Raw genomic sequence first — 7,279 nt, 5'->3', positions numbered from 1 at the left:
AGTCTATATCTGCTCGTGGGTACGCCTTACAATCCAGTATCTGATTTCGGAATCTCTGTCTGACCATGATGTAATCTAATTGAAATCTTCCCGTATTTCCCGACCTTTTCCAAGTATACCTCCTCCTCTTGTGATTCTTCAACAGGGTATTCGCTATTACTAGCTGAAACTTGTTACAGAACTCAATTAGTTTTTCTCCTCTTTCATTCCTTGTCCCAAGCCCATATTCTCCTGTAACCTTTTCTTCTACTCCTTCCCCTAAAACTGCACTCCAGTCGCCCATGACTATTAGATTTTCGTCCCCCTTTACATACTGCGTTACCCTTTCAATATCCTCATACACTTTCTCTATCTGTTGATCTTCAGCTTGCGACGTCGGCATTTATACCTGAATTATCGTTGTCGGTGTTGGTCTGCTGTCGATTCTGATTAGAACAACCCGGTCACTGAACTGTTCACAGTAAAAGACCCTCTGCCCTACCTTCCCATTCATAACGAATCCTACACCTGTTATAGCATTTTTTGCTGCTGTTGATATTATCAGATACTCATCTGACCAGAAATCCTTGTCTTCCTTCCACTTCACTTAACTGACCCCTACTATATCTAGATTGAGCCTTTGCATTTCCCTTTTCAGATTTTCTAGTTTCCCTACCACGTTCAAGCTTCTGACATTCCACGCCCCGACTCGTAGAACGTTATCCTTTCGTTGATTATTCAATCTTTTTCTCATGGTAACCTCCCCCTTGGCAGTCCCCTCCCGGAGATCCGAATGGGGGACTATTCCGGGCCGGCCGCGGTGGTCTAGCGGTTCTGGCGCTGCAGTCCGGAACCGCGGGACTGCTACAGTCGCAGGTTCGAATCCTGCCTCGGGCATGGGTGTGTGTGATGTCCTTAGGTTAGTTAGGTTTAAGTAGTTCTAAGTTCTAGGGGACTTATGACCTAAGCTGTTGAGTCCCATAGTGCTCAGAGCCATTTTGACTATTCCGGAATCTTTTGCCAATGGAGAGATCATCATGACACTTCTTCAATTACAGGCCACTTAGCAAGGACAAAAAACGGCAATCGAAAGGTTATTGACAATTGGTACACAAACGAGACTCAAGTTACAACAGTAGAAGGATCTGAAGCGGAAGCAAACGACAAAGATATCGTGTGCATCGACGTCGAAAGTTAGTCTAAGTGAACTTAAATTTATTGTCGGATCCTTTTACTGGCAACGTGATTCCGCTTTATGTTCAGTAGGCTACCGCTAAAATACTTAAGTCATTCAATATTGGAGGCGACTTTGACGAACCGACTGGGTCGTCTATGGATGCACTGCCGGTGGTACAGACAGGCAACCTGTGAAGTACTTTCGTAAACGTTTATCCGAAAACACTCTTGAGCATCTATCTAGGCAGCCCACAGGCAGCGGGAATTTTTAGACAATGTAACTTCAAACAGGCCTGCCCTAATCTATGGTGTCGACAGAGAGAGAGAAATTAGTGATTATGATGCCATCAAAGCGACGGTGCTTAATAAACCTATTAAGAAGGATAGCAGAGTATTTTTGCTAGAACGAACAGATATGAAGTTATTAGCATCCCACTTAAACAATGAATGGATATCATTTAGTTCCGGTATGATGAACGTACAGGAATTATGGACAAAGTTTATATTCTAAATCGCCCTTTGGAGAAGTATGTACGGAGTAAGTGGACTAAACACGGGGTAGCCCCACCGTGGTTTAATAACATATTTTGAAAAACGCTTAGGAAACAGAGACTGTTTCACTCTCGGTTCGAAGCACAATGCGAAATTAAGACGGGCGAAAACAGATATTCGTGCGTGTGTAAAATGAACGATAAGCGCAGTATGGAGTTAAATTGTCATACCTTAGCGAAAGATCTTGTCGAGAATCCGAGTAAATTGTGGTCTGACATAAAATTACTAAGTGGGTCCGGGTTTCTATGCAGGACTGGCTGACCATTGTAGTATGGCAATAGAAGGTAGCGAAGGGGAAGCTGAATTCATGTTTGCGAAATCGTTCTCGCAGGAGGATCAGAGAAACACACCGTCGCTTGACGCACGACATTGTAACAGGCTTACCTAGCGAAGAGAAGCAGCTGAAACAATTGAAAATAAGTCGCCACGTTCAAATGAAATCTGAATACGATTATAGAAAGAGTACGTGTCGCATTAGCCCTTTACTTAGCTTGTATTTTTTAGCGAATCAGTCGCCCAGCACAAAGTCGTAAGCGACTGCAGAAAAGCACAGATGACTCCTGTATGTAAGAATGTAAAAGAATGGACCCGCAGAATTACAGAATAATTTCCGTAACATTCTTGAACCTATTCTAAGTTAGAACATAATAAATTGCATTGAGGTGAAACTTATCTTGTCCTTTTCCCGTACGATATCCTGTGAGGAAGGGATGAAAGACAATAGACAGATTCCATATTCCTAGGTTTTCGAAACGCATTTGAAACGGTGAACCCCCGTGCCGACCGTTAACGAAGGTCTAACCATACGAAGTAGGTTCTTGTGCATATGAGCGCCCCGTAAACCTCTAAAGTAATACAAACTCGAAGACGAGTGCTCACCAGAGGTAAGGGTAACGTCAGGAAAGACCCCGGGAAATGTTTTAGGACAGCTGTAAAAATATCTGAGAGGCAGGGTGAGGAGCAATCTGAGACTGTTTGCTGATGACCCTGTGGTAATTGAGTGACTAAGCAGGATACAAGATGACTTGCACAAAGTTGCTAGTTGATGTGATGAATTGCTGCTACCTCTAAATATAGGAAGATGTAAGTTAATGCTGACGAGTAGTAATAAAAATCCAGTGATGTGTAAAACCCTAGTTCATCTAAGCAGCTTTACTTAGCCATGAACTGGTGTTACTTCTCGTACCCTGTCCAAGCTCACAGAACCTTTTATGAGAACGGGTAAGCTATCTAAGATTGCAAACCTCAACGAGAAGAGACATGGTCGCCACTAGTATTTTTCTTCCTAGATTTTCTAGAGCGAACTGGAATTCGTCAGCTAATCTGGTTATTGATTGAATACTTAATACAATTTATTGAAGTTAATTACTCTTCATTCTCCAAGCAAGATCAATTATTGGACTTAACAGGACTGGTGATAATCAATAAATAGGAGGAAGACTAAAGATTACAGTTGACATGATTTATTATTCACACGTAAATAGGGACTACATGTGTGGTTTACACGCTGTTGCATGAAGCTCAACTAACGTTTATTGAAGTCCAATTGGAATAAAGGAACGGAAATTAGGACACGTTCACGCAGATTAATACAATAGTACAATTTAATGCATAATAATGAGCGCAAATCATGATGGCTCTCTTTAGTCTCAATAAGCGTCCACACCACATGGCTACCACATGATCCAGTGTCCCCAGGAAAGTGGCACAAGGACATGAAAATTGAGTGCAGTCAGTTAATCAAGAGGATTAGACTCCGAAGCTACTCGGGCTCTTGAGAAGATCTTTTGCTGGGGTATGACCGTGGTCTCGGGGTAACGTCTTTGACTCACAAACAAAATGTCTACAGTCCAGGGTTCGAATCCCACCGCTGTTTAAATTTTGATCAATAAACAGCATTGGCGGCCAAAGACTTCCGGCATAAGAAGTCACCTCATTCTGTCAACGGCCTTGTCAAAGAAGGCGAAGGAGCGGACAGATGTTCAGGGCATTCTCTTGTCCAAGTGGTGGGAGAATTCCCCTAAAGACGGAAGAATCACCAAAGATCAACTGCATGAGGATGCAGAAGGTAATGGTAAACCAGTGCATTAAAGACACGTAACGTATATCCACAGACTCGGTAAACTTTTCTGCCGCGAGTAAAGAGTGTAATGGGCATAGACACTACGAATGTAGTGTGTGGTCACTAAGTTGGGAATGTGGGTCTCACGGGAAGCACGCAAGGGATAAATCCCCTCAGTCGTACTATCCTCTGTGCCCTCCGTGGCTCAGATGGCTAAAGCGTCTGCCACGTAAGCAGGAGATCCCGGGTTCGAGGTCCGGTCAAGGCACACATTTTCAGCTGTCCCCGTTGATGTATATCAATGCCTATCGACAGCTTAGGGTCTTGATTTAATTATAATTTCACCACTTAAAGAGGAGCTCAATATGAGGTACATTCGTAGTAGGAGATATTTCTGTCCGATCTCTTAGGGAATCGTGCACTCTCTGCAGATCTGCAGTTTCTTCATGGATGCGCTGGCGGTCACTCATGGCGTGTTGCTGTAATGTTTCTACATTATTAACGAGGCTGGGATACACCAAAGATTTCAAGCGTCCTCCCAACCTAAAATCGAATATATTAAGACCGGTGAAACGTGTTGGCCAACGTGCTGGGCCCTCGGACCAATCCGTTGCCCATTAAATGTGCTCTCGGAAACTTCGGAGAAACGGGCTGGTGCTTCGTCATGCATGAACCACATCTCCAGACGTTTTTGGAATTGTACCTCCACTAGCAGGAATGGCAAATTTTTTGACAGGAAATAGCGTAAGTCAATCTGTTTGGTAGTACGTAAGGCACTGTTAGTCTGTCACCAAAAATTCCTGTACATACATTAATTGTTTCTTCAGTTTTGTGTGAATTCTCATCATCCAACATGTAATTGCTAGGAAAATTGGCAATCCCATATTGCATGAAACTAGGCCCTTCTGTGAACAGTACCTTTGTTGTGACAAGTGGATCGTCACCACATATTTGCAACAGTCACTGGTGAAACTGCATTATGACAGGCAGATCCTGAACACACTGTGCATAATAGGGGTAGAGCAACTATTAACACAAACACATCACACAAATTAGGCCGGCCTCTGTGGCCAAGCGGTTCCAGGCGCTTCAGTCTGGAACAGCGAGACCGCAACGGTCGCAGGTTCGAATCCAACCTCGGGCATGGATGTGTGTGATGTCCTTAGGTTTGTTAGGTTTAAGTAGTTCTAAGTTCTAGGGATCTGATGACGTCAGATGTTAAGTCCCATAGTGCTCAGAGCCATTTGAATCATTTGAACACAATTTAGAGGACGATTTACCCCGATAGATACTGAATTCACAGTAGTTCCCGGATCTTCATCTACTCACTGTTGCAGTACTCTCTCCTGAACTGTGCCACCGCCCACCGTTGTTGGCGCTACGGAGCCAAAGACTGTTAGTCACGGAAAAAGACGACTGAGTAATTGTGGAATTGTGGGGAAGGTTCCCTGCTGTCTTAATATTCTGCAGCATATAGGACACGGGTTCCACGGTAGTTTCTATTTGCCAAACAATAATAGAAGGTCGCATTTGCCATTCCCAGTGTGGAATAATAAACTTCCACTGTGCTGGTAAGTGTAAAGATAAAACCTACCGTGCAAAAGTGTTCCACAAGCTTATAAAATCAAAAACTCTTTCCATTACATCTAATGTGTGTGCTGTACTTACCGTGAGCCGTGAATTTGGCTTACAGTAACAGCACTAACAGGTAATTACTGAATGCTGTATCCATGGACAATAACGGAGAAATATGTTCTCAATTGCATTCTTATTGCATTCAGTATGTCGTTTTTAATAGCAAAGAGCTTGCAGTAGAAGAGATTTATCTGAAAGTAGTGGAGGTAAACAGGAGTTCATAGCTCTTAACGTATGCATTTCACAACCTAAGTTTACTGGAAATTTATTACTTGCTTTTAGTCCATACTAAAAATTAATCTCCTCCCGCACAGGTCATAAAGACCCAAAGATGCCGACTGGCCACCGTGTCATCCTCAGCCCACAGGCGTCACTGGATGCGGATATGGAGGGGCATGTGGTCAGCACACTGCACTCCAGGCCGTAGGTCTGTTTCTGAGACCGGAGCCGCAAATTTTCCATCAAGGAGCTCCTCAGTTTGCCTCACAAGGGCTGAGTGCAGCCCGCGTGCCAACAGCCCTCGGCAGTCCGGATGGTCACCCATCCAAATGCTAGCCCAGCCCGACAGCGCTTAATTTCGGTGATCAGACGGGAGCCGGTGTTACCACTGCGGCAAGGCCGTTGGCTTGGTCCATACTACTTCATTTTAAAATGTGGAATACATTTTCAACACCGTATAAATTATCACTAATGTGATGTATGTCGATATCTCTCTCTGGGCGCGCGCGCGCGCATATGTGTGTTTGTGTGTGTGTGTGTGTGTGTGTGTGTGTGTGTGTGTGTGTGTTGGTGGGACGGAGGGGTTGGGGCAGAATGTTTATTTTATTGATTACGTGCAAGTTGGTTCGCGAAATTTTTTAAGTTAAATATGATATTTGTAAACTCAGTGTCAATGTTACAAGAGGGTTGTGTCATCAAGAGTAATTATTTACGTTGTTGGTGTTATCTTTGACATAATATTGGAGTGAAATGGATGTAGTACATTTTAACATTGTTTTCGGAAAAAGTGAAAGAACTGAAGAAACACGAAAGCTCGATCTTCTGTAGATTTTTATACAATACCTTGAAACAAACTAGATCGTAGTTACAGAGATTATGTGACTACATACATGTACCCGAGAGCAAGTACAATGTGACTGATGTTATTTCATAGCGTTGCGAAAAACTCGTTCTCGCGTTGTGCTCGTGAAAATTTTGCGCCTCCATGCGCGTTGTAAAATGGAGTTCTGATGCAGATAGCATATACACGGCATAATTTACGGAAAAGTATGTCACATGTACATTTGAACACGATCGTCAAGTGAATATTGGTAACGAAAATAGCAGTGACCGACCTCGATGTGCACTGAAATGACGCACGCGTTGGTGAAAGGGCAATGCGAGGCAAATTACTGACATATGATTCCCTGTGATGGAGGCCGTTTCGATTTTCATCGAAACGCGAAACGTCATCTGTGAGCGAGTGTCAGCGCAGATCGTCCGGTTTAAAGCGCAGCACTGAAATATGCAGCACCGTTGTCGATCCGCTGTATGTGATATTGGATTCGTCTGAGCTGTAAGGTACGCTCCTGATATTGATATTTCGTGAGTCCAGCATAAGAAGCCTCATATAAAACCCCGTTGATGTTTTCCGTCCGCTAATAAAAAGAGACATTTCAAGCAAAACTATGGTGCAAAGCGCGTCGTATTTCTAGGTGGTCGGCGAGAACGGTTTGGAAAAATCACATTTTTACAGCGTCGTTCGACTGTGGCGGAGTTATTTCTTACGAGACGGGCGTCTCTGAACCTGGTCACCAAAGTAACTGCGGTGACATCTGCGTTCCCACGCAACTAACCTCTAGTATTACTACCCCACCGGCTAGTGTGTGTTCTAAA

At 43.7% G+C, this 7,279-nt stretch overlaps 1 pseudogene; it reads right to left on the bottom strand.

The window, feature by feature from the left end:
• Positions 1 to 5,912: 5,912 nt before the first annotated feature.
• LOC126204511 (5S ribosomal RNA) lies at positions 5,913 to 6,030 on the bottom strand (annotated as a pseudogene).
• Positions 6,031 to 7,279: the final 1,249 nt, after the last annotated feature.

The sequence above is a fragment of the Schistocerca nitens genome, chromosome 9 (assembly GCF_023898315.1).
Source record: "Schistocerca nitens isolate TAMUIC-IGC-003100 chromosome 9, iqSchNite1.1, whole genome shotgun sequence".
Taxonomy (NCBI): Eukaryota; Metazoa; Arthropoda; class Insecta; order Orthoptera; family Acrididae; genus Schistocerca; species Schistocerca nitens.
Note: the sequence above shows the minus strand (reverse complement) of the source record. Positions and strands in the feature narration are given on the sequence as shown.